Source organism: Bufo gargarizans, chromosome 10 (genome assembly GCF_014858855.1).
Source record: "Bufo gargarizans isolate SCDJY-AF-19 chromosome 10, ASM1485885v1, whole genome shotgun sequence".
NCBI classification, from domain to species: domain Eukaryota; kingdom Metazoa; phylum Chordata; class Amphibia; order Anura; family Bufonidae; genus Bufo; species Bufo gargarizans.
Genome location: NC_058089.1, coordinates 66,656,944 through 66,677,017, shown reverse-complemented (window position 1 = coordinate 66,677,017; position 20,074 = coordinate 66,656,944). Strand labels below are relative to the sequence as shown.

Here is a 20,074-nt window from a genome sequence, read left to right as displayed (position 1 = left end):
GTTCACGGACCCATTCAAGTGAATGGGTCCGTGAAAGAACACGGATGCACACAAGATTGGCATCCGTGTCCGTGATCCGTGGCCGTAGGTTGCTTTCATACAGACGGATCCGAAGATCCGTCTGCATAAAAGCTTTTTCAGATCTAAGTTTTCACTTCGTGAAAACTCATATCCGACAGTATATTCTAACACAGACGCTTCTAGTTAGAATACACTACAAACTGTGTACAAGTCTGCCCCCTGCTGCCTGGCAGCACCCGATCTCTTACAGGGAGCCGTGATCAGCACAATTAGCCCCTTCAGGTGCGGCACCTAAAGGGGTTAATTGTACTATCATATCCCCCTGTAAGAGATCAGGGCTGCCAGGCAGCAGGGGGCAGACCCCCCCCCCTCCCCAGTTTGAATATCATTGGTGGCCAGTGCGGCTCCCTCCCTCTATTGTAATAGCTTGGTGGCCAGTGTGCGGCCCCCCGGCCCCCCCCCCCTTCCTCCCTCTATTGTAATAAATCGTTGGTGGCACAGTGTGCGCCCCCCATCGGGCCCCCCCCCCTTCCTCTCTCTATTGTAATGAATCGTTGGTGTCACAGTGTGCGCCCCCCATCGGGCCCCCCCCTTCCTCCCTCTATTGTAATAAATCGTTGGTGGCACAGTGTGCGCCCCCCATCGCCCCCCCCCCCTTCCTCCCTCTATTGTAATAAATCGTTGGTGGCACAGTGTGCGCCCCCCCCCCTCCCTATATAGCATTACCAACATTGGTGGCCAGTGTGCGGCCTCCCATCTCCCCCCCCCCCCACCCCCGATCATTGGTGGCAGCGGAGTTCCGATCGGAGTCCCAGTTTAATCGCTGGGGCTCCGATCGGTAACCATGGCAACCAGGACGCTACTGCAGTCCTGGTTGCCATGGTTACTTAGCAATAGTACAATAGTAGAAGATTCATAGTTACCTGCTGGCTGCTGCGATGTTCGTGTCCGGCCGGGAGCTCCACCTACTGGTAAGTGACAGGTCTGTGCGGCGCATTGCTAAATGAACTGTCACTTACCAGTAGGAGGAGCTCCCGGCTGGTCACAGACATCGCAGCAGCCAGCAGGTAAGTATGAATCTTCTACTATTGTCCTATTGCTATGTAACCATGGCAACCAGGGCTGCAGTAGCTTCCTGGTTGCCATGGTTACCGATCGGAGCCCCAGCGATTAAACTGGGACTCCGATCGGAACTACGCTGCCACCAATGATCGGGGGGGGGGGGGGGGGGGGGGGAGATGGGAGGCCGCACACTGGCCACCAATGTTGTTACTGCTATAGAGGGAGGGGGGGGGCCAATGGGGGGCGCACACTGTGCCACAAACGATTTATTACAATAGAGGGAGGGAGGGGGAGCGCACACTGTGCCACCAACGATTTATTATAATAGAGGGGGGGGGGGGCCGCACTGGCCACCAATGATATTCAAACTGGGGAGGGGTCTGCCCCCTGCTGCCTGGTAGCCCTGATCTCTTACAGGGGGATATGATAGTACAATTAACCCCTTCAGGTGCGGCACCTGAGGAGTTAATTGTGCTGATCACGGCCCCCTGTAAGAGATCGGGTGCTGCCAGGCAGCAGGGGGCAGTCATGTACACAGTTTGTAGTATATTCTAACTAGAAGCGTCCCCATCACCATGGGAACACCTCTGTGTTAGAATATACTGTCGGAAATGAGTTTTCACGATGTAACTCATATCCGACAGTATATTCTAACATAAAGGCGTTCCCATGGTGATGGGGACGCTTCAAGTTAAAATATACCATCGGATTGGAGAAAACTCCGATCCGATGGTATAAAAGGGACTCCAGACTTTACACTGAAAGTCAATGGGGACGGATCCGTTTGAAATGGCACCATATTGTGTCAACATCAAACGGATCCGTCCCCATTGACTTGCATTGTAATTCAGGACGGATCCGTTTGGCTCCGCGCGGCCAGGCGGACACCAAAACGACTTTTTTTTTTCATGTCCGTGGATCCTCCAAAAATCAAGGAAGACCCATGGACAAAAAAAACGGTCACGGATCATGGACCTACGGACCCCGTTTTTGCGGACCATCAAAAAATACTGTCGTGTGCATGAGGCCTTATCCTAAAAGAATGCCGGCAGGTGATAGTCAAATGCAAGGCGGCAATACAAAAAGGTCCGTCCAGAGTTTGCCGTTAGGCTTGCTTTTTCAGTTGTTTAGCGTTGCTCAATATTAGAATGATAATTACGGTTCCTACCCGTCTCCTGTTGAAGCGTTCTACTGAGACGTGTGTTGCTCTCGTTGCACGGGGGGTGAGCGGTGCGAGTAGCACTCAGCGTTTCGCGTCCCACACCTCGGACTGATGACGTCAAAGTAACGCGGGATTAAGCGGAAGAAGTAATACCTTATCAGCGGCGTCCGTTGCTACAAGCTGTATCACTGAATTAGCTGAAGATTTTTATCGCATGGCCATGCAATATTTAGTGGAGGTCCAGTTGGTTAAGTGGGCGCTTTTCCTTTTTTTCACCAGACGCGTTTCGGGGCATCTACACCCCTAACCTTCTTTTCACTGCTAGAATTTCTATTCATTACCAGAATTTCTATTCACTGCCTGAATTTCCACTTATTGACAGAATGTGTTTGGTCCGTGTTTCACTGACCAGAGATGATCTGGAAATTCATTTTCAGCCGAGCAGTCTGTGGAATACGGATGGCACAAGGAAGGCAAAAGAGAGACGCACGGACCAAACACGGATTCCTATTTTTATTTATCTTTCCAGGAAAATCAAAGGGACAAGGAAATGGGCCGGACTGCCTGACAACCCTTCCATTTATTACCTGTGTGTACGGTGCTGAGTGTCAGCACTTGTCACAGGGGCGGGGGCGGTACTGTGTGTCCACACGAGCCGCTCTCCTCTAGAAAGCACAGGAAGGAAACCTCCGGGAAGCACGTGACGCGTTCCTACGTCCACGGGGAGTACGGTGGCCGTCCAGCGCGTGCTCCTGTGCAGGGTACCGGCTGGAGCGCGCCTCTGTGCTCCGCACCATCCCGGTGACGTAGACAACCAATAGTTTACTTCTAGGATCCCTGCCACACGCCAAGTCTGACAGTGCGCATGCTCCAGCCTGACTGACAGCGGGGGCGGGGTCGGGCGCTTCTCACTGTCAGCTGGAGCTGAGCCTGGAGCTGCTGTCGTGACCATCTATGTGACCGGGACTGACGGCTCAGAGGTAGGAGCAGAGTGATGGGGGTGCCCTCACAGTGTCTGCACGCCGCCCGGGCGCTCCTTATCCCTAGTGATGTGGGTACCTGAGCGTGACAATGGGCAGCCGTGCCCGCGCTGTGTGGTACATAGCTGCCCCGCGAGGTGTTCGCGATCCGATGGGCGCTGCTGGGTTCTGGGCCCCGGGGCTTCTCCTCAGAGGATGTGCTGCACCCCGGGGTGTCGCTGATGGCAGGGCGCAGTGCTTGCAGCTCACGCCTGCTTTTTAGCTACTTGCGGATGAGACATTGCGTGCTGTGCGCCATTTTCTACCCCGCGGTCTGATGCGCCATAGCGCACGCTAAAAAGTGGCCGAAAACTTTCAGGAATCTCTCTTTTGAGGCAACTTGAAAGACAGCCCCTTTTACCTGGACCAGCTGTCAGTGATGAGGGGGTTAATCGCCCGGAGGAGAGGGATCCTGGATGTGTAACCTGCGGTTAGTGTGCGGTTCGCTCAGTGGACCTTACTGCATGAGCCTTGTGCACACACAGGCGTACAGTATGCACTGCGTTATTACCTGCGGCAAATGGTCATGAAGTAAAACTGCAGGAGGATGTGGAGGAGCAGGGGTATCAGGCCCAGCCCACAATGCAGGCTTCTTATGTTGCCGGACTTCTACCTCCAGTATTCCCACAGTTACTACTCTGCTATTCCTCCTGGCATCGGAGGACTTTCCTTCTGTATGCTCCGGCCAGGATTTCTGTGGAGATTATAAATGTGTGATAGATGACGGGCCCACCCATGTGCCAGGATCAGAGCCCCCCACTAGAGATGGTGGAAATGACGGTCCCACTCACCATGTGCCTGGATCAGAGCCCCCCACTAGAGATGGTGGAAATGACGGTCCCACTCACCATGTGCCTGGATCAGAGCCCCCCACTAGAGATGGTTAAAATGACGGGCCCACCCATGTGCCTGGATCAGAGCCCCCTACTAGAGATGGTTAAAATGACGGGCCCACTCACCATGTGCCTGGATCAGAGCCCCCCACTAGAGATGGTTGAAATGACGGTCCCACCCATGTGCCAGGATCAGAGCCCCCCACTAGAGATGGTTGAAATGATGGTCCCACTCACCATGTGCCTGGATCAGAGCCCCCCCACTAGAGATGGTTGAAATGACGGGCCCACCCATGTGCCAGGATCAGAGCCCCCCACTAGAGATGGTTGAAATGACGGGCCCACTCACCATGTGCCTGGATCAGAGCCCCCCACTAGAGATGGTTGAAATGACGGGCCCACTCACCATGTGCCTGAATCAGAGCCCCCACTAGAGATGGTTGAAATGACGGGCCCACTCACCATGTGCCTGGATCAGAGCCCCCCCACTAGAGATGGTTGAAATGACGGGCCCACTCACAATGTGCCTGGATCAGAGCCCCCCCACTAGAGATGGTTGAAATGACGGGCCCACCCATGTGCCAGGATCAGAGCCCCCCACTAGAGATGGTTGAAATGACGGGCCCACTCACCATGTGCCTGGATCAGAGCCCCCCCACTAGAGATGGTTGAAATGACGGGCGCACCCATGTGCCTGGATCAGAGCCCCCCACTAGAGATGGTTGAAACGACGGGCCCACTCACCATGTGCCTGGATCAGAGCCCCCCACTAGAGATGGTTGAAATGACGGGCCCACTCACAATGTGCCTGGATCAGAGCCCCCCCACTAGAGATGGTTGAAACGACGGGCCCACTCACCATGTGCCTGGATCAGAGCCCCCCACTAGAGATGGTTGAAATGACGGGCCCACTCACCATGTGCCTGGATCAGAGCCCCCCCACTAGAGATGGTTGAAATGACGGGCCCACTCACCATGTGCCTGGATCAGAGCCCCCCCACTAGAGATGGTTGAAATGACGGGCCCACCCATGTGCCTGGATCAGAGCCCCCCACTAGAGATGGTTGAAATGACGGGCCCACTCACCATGTGCCTGGATCAGAGCCCCCCACTAGAGATGGTTGAAATGACGGGCCCACCCATGTGCCTGGATCAGAGCCCCCCGCATTCACATAGGCACTGCGAACTCTGGCAGAGGCGCAGGCTGTATTTGGTATGTATTTCGGAAAGTGGCCGAATCCTGATACAGTGGATAGGGGATCGCTTATGTGAACCCAGCTCCAGGTGCATAGTTTCCAGCTCTATTACATTTCGAGGGGTGTCCCCGTGTCAGAATGGACCGTCCTCCCGCCTGGTTACGGCTAGCTCCCATACACATGCGCAGAACAGATCTCAGAAGCTATGTGTTTTGGGGTTTGATGTGAAGTCGGGGCTGTGCTCAGCATTCACAGCCTCCACTCGGAAGAAATTGCATCTGCATCTCCCTCCTCCCTGCCAGCTGTTTAGGCCTCGTGCCCACGGATCCGCAGAATACATTTCTCACTCCCATCGTTAGAAATGACTAGTCCTGTCTGCAGTATGGTCAGTACGACGTGTTCTGTAATTTGCGGGAGGGACATATGGATGCGGACAGCACATGGGTGACATGCGTGTGCTCCCCGCGTCTTTTAGTATATGCAATAGTCGTGTCCATGAGGCCTTACTGTTACACATTTACAGTCTGCAGACAGGGAATGGAGCGCTGCATGCTGCTGGGTTCACCTCGGCATGGCCTCCATCACAGATCCAGCATGCTGCACACTCCATGATCAAATCACGTGATGGATCCCGCTGTTCTGTTCCTACAATGTAATCTTGTCCAAATAACGTATCACAAGTTTCATGTGGTGCCGTTTTACGAGATCACATGTACAGTCACATGACCAACACCGTACATGTACGAGATTACATGTGCAGCGCTAGGGTCCAGAGCTGAACCCGGGCATATCGCCATCTTTACCCCTCCGGCTCTCTTTTGCCCTGCACTGAATCCGGTGACGTACTGGGCTCTCCATAACGATTGCTAGGCGGAAGCTTCTGCCCAGCAGTAAGCCTGGTGACGTCACTGCCACTAATGGGCAGCTTTAGCGCTGCTCTAGCCTGTAAAACCGCCCATTAGTGCCGCTGACACCACCGGGAACACTGCTGGGCAGAAGCCTCTGCCTAGCAGTGTGCCATTGTAAACAAGGCGCAGGGCAAGGAAGAGCATCGGAGCATGAAATGCTCCAATACTCATATCAGGGGTCGGTAAAGATGGGGATATATCAGCTCTGAACCCGGACAAACCCTTTAAACAGTTGAATTCAGTAGCTGCGTTCTTCCTGAAATAGCGCCACTGCTGTCCCTAGGTTGTGTCTGGTATTGCAGCCCAGCTCCATTGATCTGGATGGGGCCGAGTTGCCACACAACCTGTGGACAGGGTGGTGATGTTTCTGGGAGAAAGCAACCATTAGTACTTTAACCCCTTTATTCTCTGCGGTGTAATAGTACATTGTAGTGAGAGGACCTTTCCTGTGGACCATTGTATTATTAGGCTAGGTGCGGATTTGTACGCAGAAAATCCACATGAACGGCATAAAAAAAGAAAGAAAATCCGCACATAAATCCACACAATTTATGATGATTTTAGTGCAATTTTTTTATGCAGCTCTTCCTGTTTCTTAACAATCCCATTAAGGACTGAGTAAAGCCACTGTACATGATGTACGGAATCGTACAGTGTGAAATTTGCCGCATGTCAAGTCTGTTATCGCCAATTTGCAACATTGCAATCTATTCACTGATGGCAAACAAGGTTATTTTGCCTTTGAAGTTGTCTAGCTGGCCTTTAGCGACACTCTTTCAGTCAGTATAAATGTTTCCTCAGATACCACAATAAAATTTCAGCCTCTTGCACACAAACTTTTTTTTAAAAAAATTCTGTTTCCGTTCCATTTTTTTGCGTTCAATTTACGGACCTTATATGGAACCATTCATTTCAATGGATCGTATGCCTTCCATTTCCCTATTTCAGTTTTTCCGTTCCATTCAAAGATAGAACAGAACTATCCTTGTCCGTTATGGGCAATAATAGGAAATGTCCTATCAGGGGCCAGCTGTTCCATTCCGCAAAAACGGAATGCACACGGACGTCATCCGTATTTTTTGTGGATCCATATTTTTTTTTTTTTTTATGTGGACAGGAAAATACTGAAAAAGCCATACAGTCGTGTGTGCAAGAGGCCTTACAGGCAGAAGTATAGGCTCTTTTCCACAAATAAGTTCTCAACGATTTTCTCTGTTAGAAAGTCTTTTGGTTAACCCCTTCCCAGCTTTTGCTGTACATGTGCAGTGCAGCAGGAAGTGAGTTCCTGACTATTGCCGTACATGTACAGCGCCCTGATTGGGAGGGCACAGGGGGAAATAGTGCAGATAGAGACCAGGAGCAAGGTCGTGGGACTGGGGGAGGAATGGAAGGAGGGACTAGAACAGTTCAGAAGGAAAGGTATAGGGTAAAAAATATACATAAATCTCTTAATTGTAAGTATACTAATGCCAGAAGCCTGACTAATAAAACTGGGGAACTGGAATTAGTGATGTGTGAGGAGAACTATGACATAGTGGGAATAACTGAGACATGGCTGGATGATGGCTATGACTGGGCAGTTAATGTACAGGGTTACAGTCTGTTTAGAAAGGATCGTCAAAACCGGAGAGGGGGAGGGGTCTGCCTTTATGTGAAGTCCTTTCTAAAGCCCACACTCCGTGAAGATATAAGTGAGGGACATGAACATGTGGAGTCACTGGGTAAAGATACATGGAGCTAAAAACAACAATAAATTACTAATAGGAGTTTGTTATAAACCACCTAATATGCCAGAGTCCACAGAAAATCTACTACTAAACGAGATAGACGAGGCGGCAAATCATAATGAGGTGGTAATTATGGGGGACTTCAACTACCCAGATATAGACTGGGAAACTGAAACTTGTATATCTCATAAAGGAAACAGGTTCTTGGCAATAACCATAGACAATTACCTCTCCCAACTGGTTCAGGACCCGACTAGAGGGACGGCCATACTGGACTTAGTATTAACCAATAGGCCTGACAGAACAACAGACGTGCAGGTTGGGGGGCACCTGGGAAATAGTGACCATAAAGCAATAACCTTCTAATGGTCTTTCAAAAGAGCGTTTCTACAGGGAGGAACAAAAATACCAAACTTCAAAAAGGCTAAATTTATAAGAGAGGCCATAAGCCTAACTAACTGGGACAAAGTCCTCAAAAATAAAAATACAGCCACAAAATGGGATATTTTTAAAAGCATCCTAAAATCTAATTGTGAGAGGTACATACCGTATGGGAATAAAAGGTTAAGGAACAAGAAGAAACCAATGTGGATAAACAGAACTGTAAAGAAAGCAATAAATGACAAAAAGGAAGCGTTTAAATCAGTAAAACGGGAGCCAGGAAGCACTAAAAAAAAATGTAATATGTAAAAAACAAATAAAAGCTGCCAAACTAGAGACCGAGAGATTAATTGCCAAAAAGAGCAAAACTAACCCTAAAATGTTCCTCAATTATATAAATGGTAAAAAAAATTAATCTGAAGGTGTCAGCCCTCTACAGAGTAATGAGGGGCGAGTTGCAGAGAGTGATGAAGTGAAAGCAAAGCTATTAATATTATTATTATTTTTTTTCTCCACTGTATTCACTGAGGAAAATAAACTGTCAGATGAAATGCAGAATGTAAAAGTAAATTCCTCATTAAAAGTGTCCTGTCTGACCCAGGAAGAAGTACAGCGGCGTCTTAAAAAGATTAAAATGGACAAATCGCCAGGACCAGATGGCATACACACCCTTATCCTAAGAGAATTAAGTAATGTCATAGCCAGACCCTTATTTCTAATATTTGCAGACTCTATACTGACAGGGAGTGTTCCACAGGATTGGCACAAAGCAAATGTGGTGCCAATATTCAAAAAGGGTGCAAAAACAGAGCCCGGAAACTATAGGTCGGTAAGTTTAACATCTGTTGTTGCTAAACTGAAGGTTTTCTAAGAGATGTTTTCTTGGAGTGCCTCAATGAAAATAACGCCACATCAGCATGGCTTTGTGAGGGATCGGTCATGTAAAACTAATTTAATCAGTTTCTATGAGGAGGTAAGTTCTAGACTTGACAGCGGCGAATCAATGGATGTCGTGTATCTGGACTTCTCCAAAGCATTTGACACTGTACCACATAAAAGGTTAGTATATAAAATGAGAATGCTTGGACGGGGAGAAAATGTCTGTATGTGGGTAAGGCTACTTTCACACTAGCGTTCATAGGTCCGTTCGTGAGCTCCGTTTTCACTTTAGAAAAAAGACGACTGAGGGGAGATCTAATTACTATGTATAAATATATCAGGGGTCAGTACAGAGATCTATCCCATCATCTATTTATCCCCAGGACTGTGACAAAGAGTTCAAAAGGGGCCTGGATGTATTTCTGGAGTGTAATAGCCAGGTGTTACAGGCTATAGCTACTAGAAAGGGGTCGTTGATCCAGGGAGTTATTCTGATTGCCTGAATGGAGTCGGGAAGGAATTTTTTTTTCCCCCCTTAAGTGGGGAAAATTTACTACCTCCCCAAAAATTTGGGGGGGGGGTTTGGGGCCTTATATACTATGGTACACCCAGGGAGAAAAAAAAAGCTCACCTTCCTGGCTGTGATGCTCTCCGCTGTGATTGGGCAGCTTACAGCCGGGGAGGAGGAGACGCCCCTGAGAAATGCAGCCATCTCCTCCTCCCTGTACTGATGGTATGGATTATCATACAGGGCGGGACAACAGAACAGGGGGCACAGCTGGCGAACGTAGCATCCCATCGGGGGGGGGAAATAAGCGTTGGGATTGGTGAAAGGTCCTCCTTAATTGTGTAAAAGTGGCAAAAAATAAATAAATATAACTGCTATCCCTATAATCATACTGGCTGGCAGAATAAGGATAAATTCACTTTTCTCGCACGGTGCACGCTACTAAATCCAAACCCAGAAGTCAATGGTTGCATTGCTCCCCTTTCTTAAAAGCAAAATAAAAAGTGATCAAAAAGTTGTATGTGCCACAAAATAAAAATCTGATATTGGCAAGTCATCCCACAAAAATTAAGCCATCACACAGTTCTGTCGAGAGAAAAATAAAAAAACGTATGGTTGTCAGAAAATGGACTTTTGAACCTGCAGCGTACCCAAACAGCAGTTTATGTCCATATTTATGGCATTTCTGTACCCAGTATAACTCGCCTAACAATTTAATGGGTGTGATGCGAGTCTCAGGTGGCATAAGCTGGGCACAGCATATTGGGGACTTAAATGCCATTTCTGTGAAAAACTTGCGGTTTTCATTTTGCACTATACCCTGCTCATTAACCCTTTCAGGACCAAGCCATTTTTCACCTTTCTGCCTAGGCCATTTTTAACAAATCCGACATGTCACTTTATGTGCTAATAACTTTTGTAAACGCTTTTACTTATCCAGGCCATTCTGTCGTCACATATTGTACTTCATGACAGTGGTAAAATTTAGTCAAAATATATATATTTTTATTTATTTATAAAAAAATACCAAATTTACCCAAAATCTGGAAAAAGTAGCAAATTTCCAAATTTTAATTTCTCTACTTTTATAATAGATAGTAATTAGTAATTATTAGGCATATTTGTCAAAAAAAATGCAATTTTTATTTTGCAAGGTACGCCATACTTTAATTTCTGCAAAATACCTTTGGTGTCAAAATGCTATGCTCAATACCTCAAGGGGTGGAGTTTCCAAAATGGGTTAATTTCTCAGGGGTTCCATTTATTATTTCACTCCAGTGCCTCTACAGTTATCAGAGCCAGATGTGCAAATGCATCATGGGGCTCTTTTACTCCTGAGCCCTCTGACATGTTCACGCAAAAGATTCTAAAACCAGGAAGCATGGGATAATAATTAGGGCTAATTTTTCACACTGGTACACGATGGGCACAACATATTGGACACTTAATTGGCATATCTGTAAAAATTGCATTTTTCACTTTTCTTCTAAATCAACATTTTATTGGAAAAATTTAATTTTTCATTTTCACGCCCATGTTTTTCTAAAATTCTGTGAAACAGCTTTTGGGTCAAAACGGTCAGTACCATCCTTGATAAATTCCTTGAGGGGTGTAGTTTAAAAAAAATGAGGTCACTTTTTGGGGATTCCCACTGTAGGGGTACCTCAAGGTCTCTTTAACCACTTCAGCCCCGCTAGGTGAAACCCCCTTCATGACCAGAGCACTTTTTACACTTCGGCACTACACTCCTTTCACCGTTTATCGCTCGGTCATGCAACTTACCACCCAAATGAATTTTACCTCCTTTTCTTCTCACTAATGGAGCTTTCATTTGGTGGTATTTCATTGCTGCTGACATTTTTACTTTTTTTGTTATTAACCCCTTAGCGCAGAACGCCGTACATGTACGGCGGGGGATGCATTGCCAGAATGCATTCCGCCTTACATGTACGGCAGGATGATCGGGCGGGCACCGGAGCGGTGCGCACCCGATCACTGCAGGGGTCCGGCAGTCCCTGGTAGCCGGGCCCCTGCTGTATCCGCCGGCATCGCTGTTTACAGCGATGCCGGCGGATTAACCCTTTCTATGCCGCGGTCCGCGCGGACCGCGACATAGAAGTTGTTTGCGGCAGGTGAGTGATCGCATCGAGTCCCCGCGCTGCTGTGGCGGGGACCCGATGCGTGACAAGGCAGCCCGATGCCGTGCAGAGGCTGCCCAATGCCCTGCACGGCATCGGGAACTGCCTTCTACGGGAGCCGAGGAGATCCAGCCTCAGGCTGGGTCTCCTAGGCAACCAGTTAGTGTATGACTCAGTGTCATACACTAACAGGCAATGCATTACAATACAGATGTATTGTAATGCATTGCAGAGGGGATCAGAGTGGGATAGAAATAAAGTTTTAAAAAAAGTTAAAAAAAAAAAGTGTTTGGAATAAAAAAATAAAGTTTCAAGTAAAAAAAAAAAAAAAAAAAGCCCCATTCCCCTGATTTTCTAATAAAAAATTGAAAAAAAAAGAAAAAACACACATATTGGGTATCGCTGCGTCCGTAACGAACGGCTCTATAAATATATTACATGATCCACCCCATCCGATAGGCACCATAAAAAATAAAAAATAAAAACTGTGTATAAAAAAGCCATTTTTGTCAACTTACATCACTAAAAGTGCAACACCAAGCGATCAAAACGGCGTATGCCCCCCAAAATAGTACCAATCTAACCGTCACCTCATCCCACAAAAAATGAGCCCCTACATAGTACAATCGCCCAAAAACTGAAAAAACTATGGCTCTCAGACTATGAAGACACTAAAACATTTTTTTTTTTTCAAAAATGAAATCATTGTGTAAAACTTAAATAAATAAAAAAAATATTTATATATTGGGTATTGACGCGTCCGTATTAACCTTCTCTATAAAAATATCACATGACCTAATCCCTCAGGTGAATACCGTAAAAAAAATAATAAAAAAACCGTGTAAAAAAAGCCATTTTTTGTCATCTTACATCACAAAAAGTGTAGTAGCAAGCGATCAAAAAGTCATACGCACCCCAAAATAGTGCCAATCAAACCGCCATTTCATCCCGCAAAAATCATACCCTACCCAAGATAATCGCCCAAAAACTGAAAAAACTATGGCTCTCAGACTATGGAGACACTAAAACATGATTTTTTTTGTTTCAAAAATGAAATCATTGTGTAAAACTGACAAATAAAAAAAAAGTATATATATTAGGTATCACTGCGTCCGTAATAACCTGCTCTATAACAATATCACATGATCTAACCCCTCAGGTGAATACCGTAAAAAATAAAAAATAAAAACTGTGTAAAAAAAGTCATTTTTTGTCACCTTAGATCACAAAAAGTGTAATAGCAAGCGATCAAAAAGTCATACGCACCCCAAAATAGTGCCAATCAAACCGTAATCTTATCCCGCAAAAAATGAGACCCTACCTAAGATAATCGCCCAAAAACTGAAAAAACAATGGCTCTCAGTCTATGGAGACACTAAACATGATTTTTTTTGTTTCAAAAATGAAATCATTGTGTAAAACTGACATAAATAAAAAAAAAGTATATATATTAGGTATCACTGCGTCCGTAATAACCTGCTCTATAAAAATATCACATGATCTAACCCCTCAGGTGAATACCGTAAAATATAAAAAATAAAAACGGTGTAAAAAAAGCCATTTTTTTGTCACCTTAGATCACAAAAAGTGTAATAGCAAGCGATCAAAAAGTCATATGCACCCCAAAATAGTGCCAATCAAACAGTCATCTCATCCCGAAAAAAATGAGCCCCTACACAAGACAGTCGCCCAAAAAATAAATAAAACTATGGCTTTCAGAATGTGGAGACACTAAAGAATCATTTCTTTTTTTCAAATGCTTTGTTATGTAAAACTGAAACAAACAACCAAAAAAAGTTGTCATATTTGGTATTGTCGCGTCCGTGACAACCTGCTCTATAAAAGTACCACATGATCCAACCTGTCAGATGAATGTTGTAAATAACAAAAAATAAAAATGGTGCCAACACAGCAATTTTTTGTTACTTTGCCTCACAAAAAGTGTAATATAGAGCAACCAAAAATCATATGTACCCTAAAATAGTACCAACAAAACTGCCACCCTATCCCGTAGTTTCTAAAATGGGGTCACTTTTTTGGAGTTTCTACTCTAGGGGTGCATCAGGGGGGCTTCAAATGGGACATAGTGTAAATAAACCAGTCAAGCAAAATGTGCCTTCTAAAAGCCACACGCCGCACCTTTCCCTCTACGCCCTACTGTGTGCCCGTACAGTAGTTTACGGCCACATATGGGGTGTTTCTGCAAACGACAGAATCTGGGCAATAAATATAGACTTTTGTTTGGCTGTTAACCCTTGCTTTGTTACTGGAAAAAATGGAGTAAATAAAAAATTTGGCAAAAAATTTAAATTCTCGAATTTCATCTCCATTTGCCAATAACTCTTGTGGAACACCTAAAGGGTTAACAAAGTTTGGAAAACCAGTTTTGAATACCTTGAGGGGTGTAGTTTCTTAGATGGGGTCACTTTTATGGAGTTTCTACTCTACGGGGGCTTCAAATGGGACATGGTGTAAATAAACCAGTCCAGCAAAATCTGCCTTCTAAAAGCCACACGCCGCACCTTTCCCTCTACGCCCTACCGTGTGCCCGTACAGTAGTTTACGGCCACATATGGGGGGTTTTTCTGCAAACTACAGAATCTGGGCAATAAATATAGACTTTTGTTTGGCTGTTAACCCTTGCTTTGTTACTGGAAAAAATGGAGCAAATAATAAATTTGGCAAAAAATCTAAATTCTCGAATTTCATCTCCATTTGCCAATAACTCTTGTGGAACACCTAAAGGGTTAACAAAGTTTGTAAAACCAGTTTTGAATGCCTTGAGGGGTGTAGTTTCTTAGATGGGGTCACTTTTATGGAGTTTCTACTCTAGGGGTGCATCAGGGGGGCTTCAAATGGGACATGGTGTAAATAAATTAGTCCAGCAAAATCTGCTTTCCAAAAACCACACGCCGCACCTTTCCCTCTACGCCCTACCGTGTGTCCGTACAGTAGTTTACGGCCACATGTGGGGTGTTTCTGCAAACTACAGAATCAGGGCAACCCATATTGAGTTTTGTTTGGCTGTTAACCCTTACTTTATTGCTGTAAAAAATGGGTTAAAATTGAAAATTTTCCAAAAAATAGAAATTTCTAAATTGTTTCTCCATCTGCCATTAACTCTTGTGGAACACCTACAGGGTTAACAAAGTTTGTAAACCCAGTTTTGAATACCTTGAGGGGTGTACTTTCTTAGATGGAGTCACTTTTTTGCAATTTCTATTCTAGGGGTACAAGGGGGGGCTTGAAATGGAACATGGTATAAACAAAACCAGTCCTGCAAAATCTGCCTTGCAAAACCCATATGGTATTCCCCTCCTTCTATGTCCTCCGGTTTGGCCAGACAGTAGTTTACGACCACATATGGGGTATTTCTGCAAACTACAGAAGCAGGGCAACCCATTTTGAGTTTTGTTTGGCTGTTAACCCTTACTTTATTGCTGTAAAAAATGGGTTAAAATTGAAAATTTTCCAAAAAATAGAAATTTCTAAATTGTTTCTCCATCTGCCATTAACTCTTGTGGAACACCTACAGGGTTAACAAAGTTTGTAAACCCAGTTTTGAATACCTTGAGGGGTGTACTTTCTTAGATGGAGTCACTTTTTTGCAATTTCTATTCTAGGGGTACAAGGGGGGGCTTGAAATGGGACATGGTATAAACAAAACCAGTCCTGCAAAATCTGCCTTGCAAAACCCATATGGTGTTCCCCTCCTTCTATGTCCTCCCGTTCGGCCAAACAGTAGTTTACGACCACATATGGGGTATTTCTGCAAACTACAGAAGCAGGGCAACCCATTTTGAGTTTTGTTTGGCAGTTAACCCTTGTTTTTTTCCAGGAAAAAATTGATTATATTGGAAAATTTTCCCAAAAATCAAAATTCTTAAAATGTATGTCTTTTTGCCATGAAGTCTTGTGGAAGACCTAAAGGGTTAAAAAACAGTTTTGAATACCTTGAGGGGTGTAGTTTCTAGAATGGGGTCATTTTTGGGAGGTTTCTATTATCTAAGCCTCATAGTGACTTCAAACCTGAACTGGTCCATAAAAAGTGGGATTTTGAAGATTTCTGAAAAATTTCAAAATTTGCTTCTAAACTTCTAACCCTTGTAACATCCCCAAAAAATAAAATATCATTCCCAAAATGCTATAAACATGAAGTAGACATATGGGGAATGTAAAGTCATCACAATTTTTGGGGGTATTACTATGTATTACAGAAGTAGAGAAACTGAAACTTTGATATTTGCTAATTTTTCCAAATTTTTGGTAAATTAGGTATTTTATTATGCAAAAAAATTAATTTTTTTGACTTTATTTTACCAGTGTCATGAAGTACAATATGTGACGAAAAAACAATCTCAGAATGGCCTGGATAAGTCAAAGCGTTTTAAAGTTATCAGCACTTAAAGTGACACTGGTCAGATTTGCAAAAAATGGCCTGGTCCTTAAGGTGAAAATGAGCCTGGTCCTTAAGGGGTTAATCAAATGAAATTTTTCACTTTCAGCTGTAAAATTTTGCAAAAAAAACGACATCCATATATAAATTTTTCGCCAAATTTATTGTTCTACATGTCTTTGATGAAAAAAAAATGTTTGGGCAAAAAAAAAAATGGTTTGGGTAAAAGTTATAGCGTTTACAAACTATGGTACAAAAATGTGAATTTCCGCTTTTTGAAACAGCTCTGATTTTCTGAGCACCTGTCATGATTCCTGAGGTTCTACAATGCCCAAACAGTCGAAAAACCCCACAAATGACCCCATTTCGGAAAGTAGACACCCTAAGGTATTCGCTGATGGGCATAGTGAGTTCATAGAACTTTTTATTTTTTGTCACAAGTTAGCGGAAAATGATGATGATTTTTATTTTTTTATTTCTTCTTACAAAGTCTCATATTCCACTAACTTGCGACAAAAAGTAAAAAATTCTAGGAACTCGCCATGCCCCTCACGGAATACCTTGGGGTGTCTTCTTTCCAAAATGGGGTCACTTGTGGCGTAGTTATACTGCCCTGGCAATTTAGGGGCCCAGATGTGTGAGAAGAACTTTGCAATCAAAATGTGTAAAAAATGACTGGTGAAATCCGAAAGGTGCACTTTGGAATATGTGCCCCTTTGCCCACCTTGGCAGCAAAAAAGTGTCACACATCTGGTATCGCCGTACTCAGGAGAAGTTGGGGAATGTGTTTTGGGGTGTCATTTTACATATATCCATGCTGGGTGAAAAAAATATCTTGGTCAAATGCCAACTTTGTATAAAAAAAATGGGAAAAGTTGTCTTTTGCCAAGATATTTCTCTCACCCAGCAAGTGTATATGTAAAATGACACCCCAAAACACATTCCCCAACTTCTTCTGAGTACGGCGATACCAGATGTGTCACACTTTTTTGCTGCCAAGGTGGGCAAAGGGGCACATATTCCAAAGTGCACCTTTCGGATTTCACCAGTCATTTTTTACACATTTTGATTGCAAAGTTCTTCTCACACATCTGGGCCCCTAAATTGCCAGGGCAGTATAACTACGCCACAAGTGACCCCATTTTGGAAAGAAGACACCCCAAGGTATTCCGTGAGGGGCATGGCGAGTTCCTAGAATTTTTTTTTTTTTTGTCGCAAGTTAGTGGAATATGAGACTTTGTAAGGAAAAAAGAGAAAGAAAAAAAAATCATAATTTTCCGCTAACTTGTGACAAAAAATAAATAAAAAATTCTAGGAACTCGCCATGCCCCTCACGGAATACCTTGGGGTGTCTTCTTTCCAAAATGGGGTCACTTTTGGGGTAGTTATACTGCCCTGGCAATTTAGGGGCCCAAATGTGTGAGAAGTACCTTGCAATCAAAATGTGTAAAAAATGGCCTGCGAAATCCGAAAGGTGCACTTTGGAATATGTGCCCCTTTGCCCACCTTGGCATCAAAAAAGTGTCACACATCTGGTATCGCCGTACTCAGGAGAAGTTGGGCAATGTGTTTTGGGGTGTCATTTTACATATACCCATGCTGGGTGAGAAAAATATCTTGGCAAAAGACAACTTTTCCCATTTTTTTTTATACAAAGTTGGCATTTGACCAAGATATTTTTCTCACCCAGCATGGGTATATGTAAAATGACACCCCAAAACACATTCCCCAACTTCTCCTGAGTACGGCGATACCAGATGTGTCACACTTTTTTGCTGCCAAGGTGGGCAAAGGGGCACATATTCCAAAGTGCACCTTTTGGATTTCACCGGTCATTTTTTACACATTTTGATTGCAAAGTACTTCTCACACATTTGGGCCCCTAAACTGCCAGGGCAGTATAACTACCCCACAAGTGACCCCATTTTGGAAAGAAGACACCCCAAGGTATTCTGTGAGGGGCATGGCGAGTTCCTAGAATTTTTTTATTTTTTGTCGCAAGTTAGTGGAATATGAGACTTTGTAAGAAAAAATAAAAAAAATAAAATCATCATCATTTTCCGCTAACTTGTGACAAAAAATAAAAAGTTCTATGAACTCACTATGCCCATCAGCGAATACCTTAGGGTGTCTACTTTCCGAAATGGGGTCATTTGTGGGGGTTTTCTACTGTTTGGGCATTGTAGAACCTCAGGAAACATGACAGGTGCTCAGAAAGTCAGAGCTGTTTCAAAAAGCGGAAATTCACATTTTTGTACCATAGTTTGTAAATGCTATAACTTTTACCCAAACCATTTTTTTTTTTTTGCCCAAACATTTTTTTTTAATCAAAGACATGTAGAACAATAAATTTGGTGAAAAATTTATATATGGATGTCGTTTTTTTGCAAAATTTTACAGCTGAAAGTGAAAAATTTCATTTTTTTGCAAAAAAATCATTACATTTTGATTAATAACAAAAAAAGTAAAAATGCCAGCAGCAATGAAATACCACCAAATGAAAGCTCCATTAGTGAGAAGAAAAGGAGGTAAAATTCATTTGTATGGTAAGTTGCATGACCGAGCGATAAACGGTGAAAGTAGTGTTGTGCCGAAGTGTAAAAAGTGCTCTGGTCATGAAGGGGGTTTCACCTAGCGGGGCTGAAGTGGTTAATAGGGTTGCGTGAAAATCGCAAGCATCCGCAAGCAAGTGCGGATGCGGTGCGATTTTCGTGCACGGTTGCTAGGAGACGATCGGGATGGAGACCCGATCATTATTATTATCCCTTATAACATGGTTATAAGGGAAAATAATAGCATTCTGAATACAGAATGCATAGTAAAATAGCGCTGGAGGGGTTAAAAAATAAAATAAAAATTTAACTCACTTTAGTCCACTTGCTCGCGTAGCCGGCATCTCCTTCTGTCTTCATCTTAGCTGTGTGTAGCAACAGGACCTTTGGTGACGTCACAGTCATCACATGATCCATCAAATGATCTTTTACCATGGTGATAGATCATGTGATGACCGGAGTGACGTCACCACAGGTCCTGTTCCTGCACAGAGCTAAGATGAAGACAGAAGAGATGCCGGGCTACGCGATGAAGTGGACTAAGGTGAGTTAAAATTTATTTTATTTTTTTAACCCCTCCAGCACTATTATACTATGCATTCTGTATTCAGAATGCTATTTTTTGACTTATAACCATGTTATAATGGAAAATAATACAATCTACAGAACACTGATCCCGAGCCTGTACTTCTGTGAAGAAGGGTTTGGGTACCAAACATGCGCGATTTTTCACGCATGTTTTGCACTCGCGCGGAAAAATCGCGCGTGTTTCCGCAACGCACCCGCACATTTTCCCGCAACGCCCGTCTGAAAGAGGCCTAAATCTGGTGACAGAAACCCTTTAAGAGGCAGAAGCATCTTAACAAATCAGGCGCATCACTGCCCTGCCATGCGCCAGAAACTGAAGTCTATGCCAGCTACAGGATGGTATAGACTTCGGCTATAACTTTCACCTCTTTCTGGCAAAAGTTATAGTACATGCATCCACACCCCCTTTTTCTCAGCACTTCTGAAAAGCTCAAAAAATTGCAAATTATGGTGCACCAATTGTGGCGTATAGGCCTTGATAAAAGTACTCAATATGTTGTGCCCATTGTATGTAGAATGTAGCCCCCAAAGGGAACAAGTGCAGTATGTCCTCCGTTCAACTTTATGGGAATTTCGAAAATATTTTCGTATCTCCACTAGAAATTGATAGAAGGTGGAAGTGCATGTGTGGCTGTCCTGCTTTCATTTTTGGGGTCCTTTTTTAGACACAGGTGTTGTTCCCAAAGATGGCATATTCTACTGAT

General features: G+C 44.3%; 2 protein-coding genes across 2 annotated transcripts in view; one reads left to right on the top strand and one right to left on the bottom strand.

Annotated features, from left to right (window-relative positions):
- Nucleotides 1-2,960, bottom strand: part of PGGHG (protein-glucosylgalactosylhydroxylysine glucosidase) — a 344,294-nt gene extending 341,334 nt beyond the window's left edge. The window contains exon 1 of the mRNA XM_044269473.1: nucleotides 2,833-2,960. The gene's annotated coding sequence lies outside the window, so the exon portion shown is untranslated. The remainder of the gene's footprint in view (nucleotides 1-2,832) is intronic.
- Nucleotides 2,961-3,088: 128 nt separating this feature from the next.
- LOC122920194 overlaps nucleotides 3,089-20,074 on the top strand; it is a 161,186-nt gene continuing 144,200 nt past the window's right edge. Inside the window, exon 1 of the mRNA XM_044269471.1 lies at nucleotides 3,089-3,225. The gene's annotated coding sequence lies outside the window, so the exon portion shown is untranslated. The remainder of the gene's footprint in view (nucleotides 3,226-20,074) is intronic.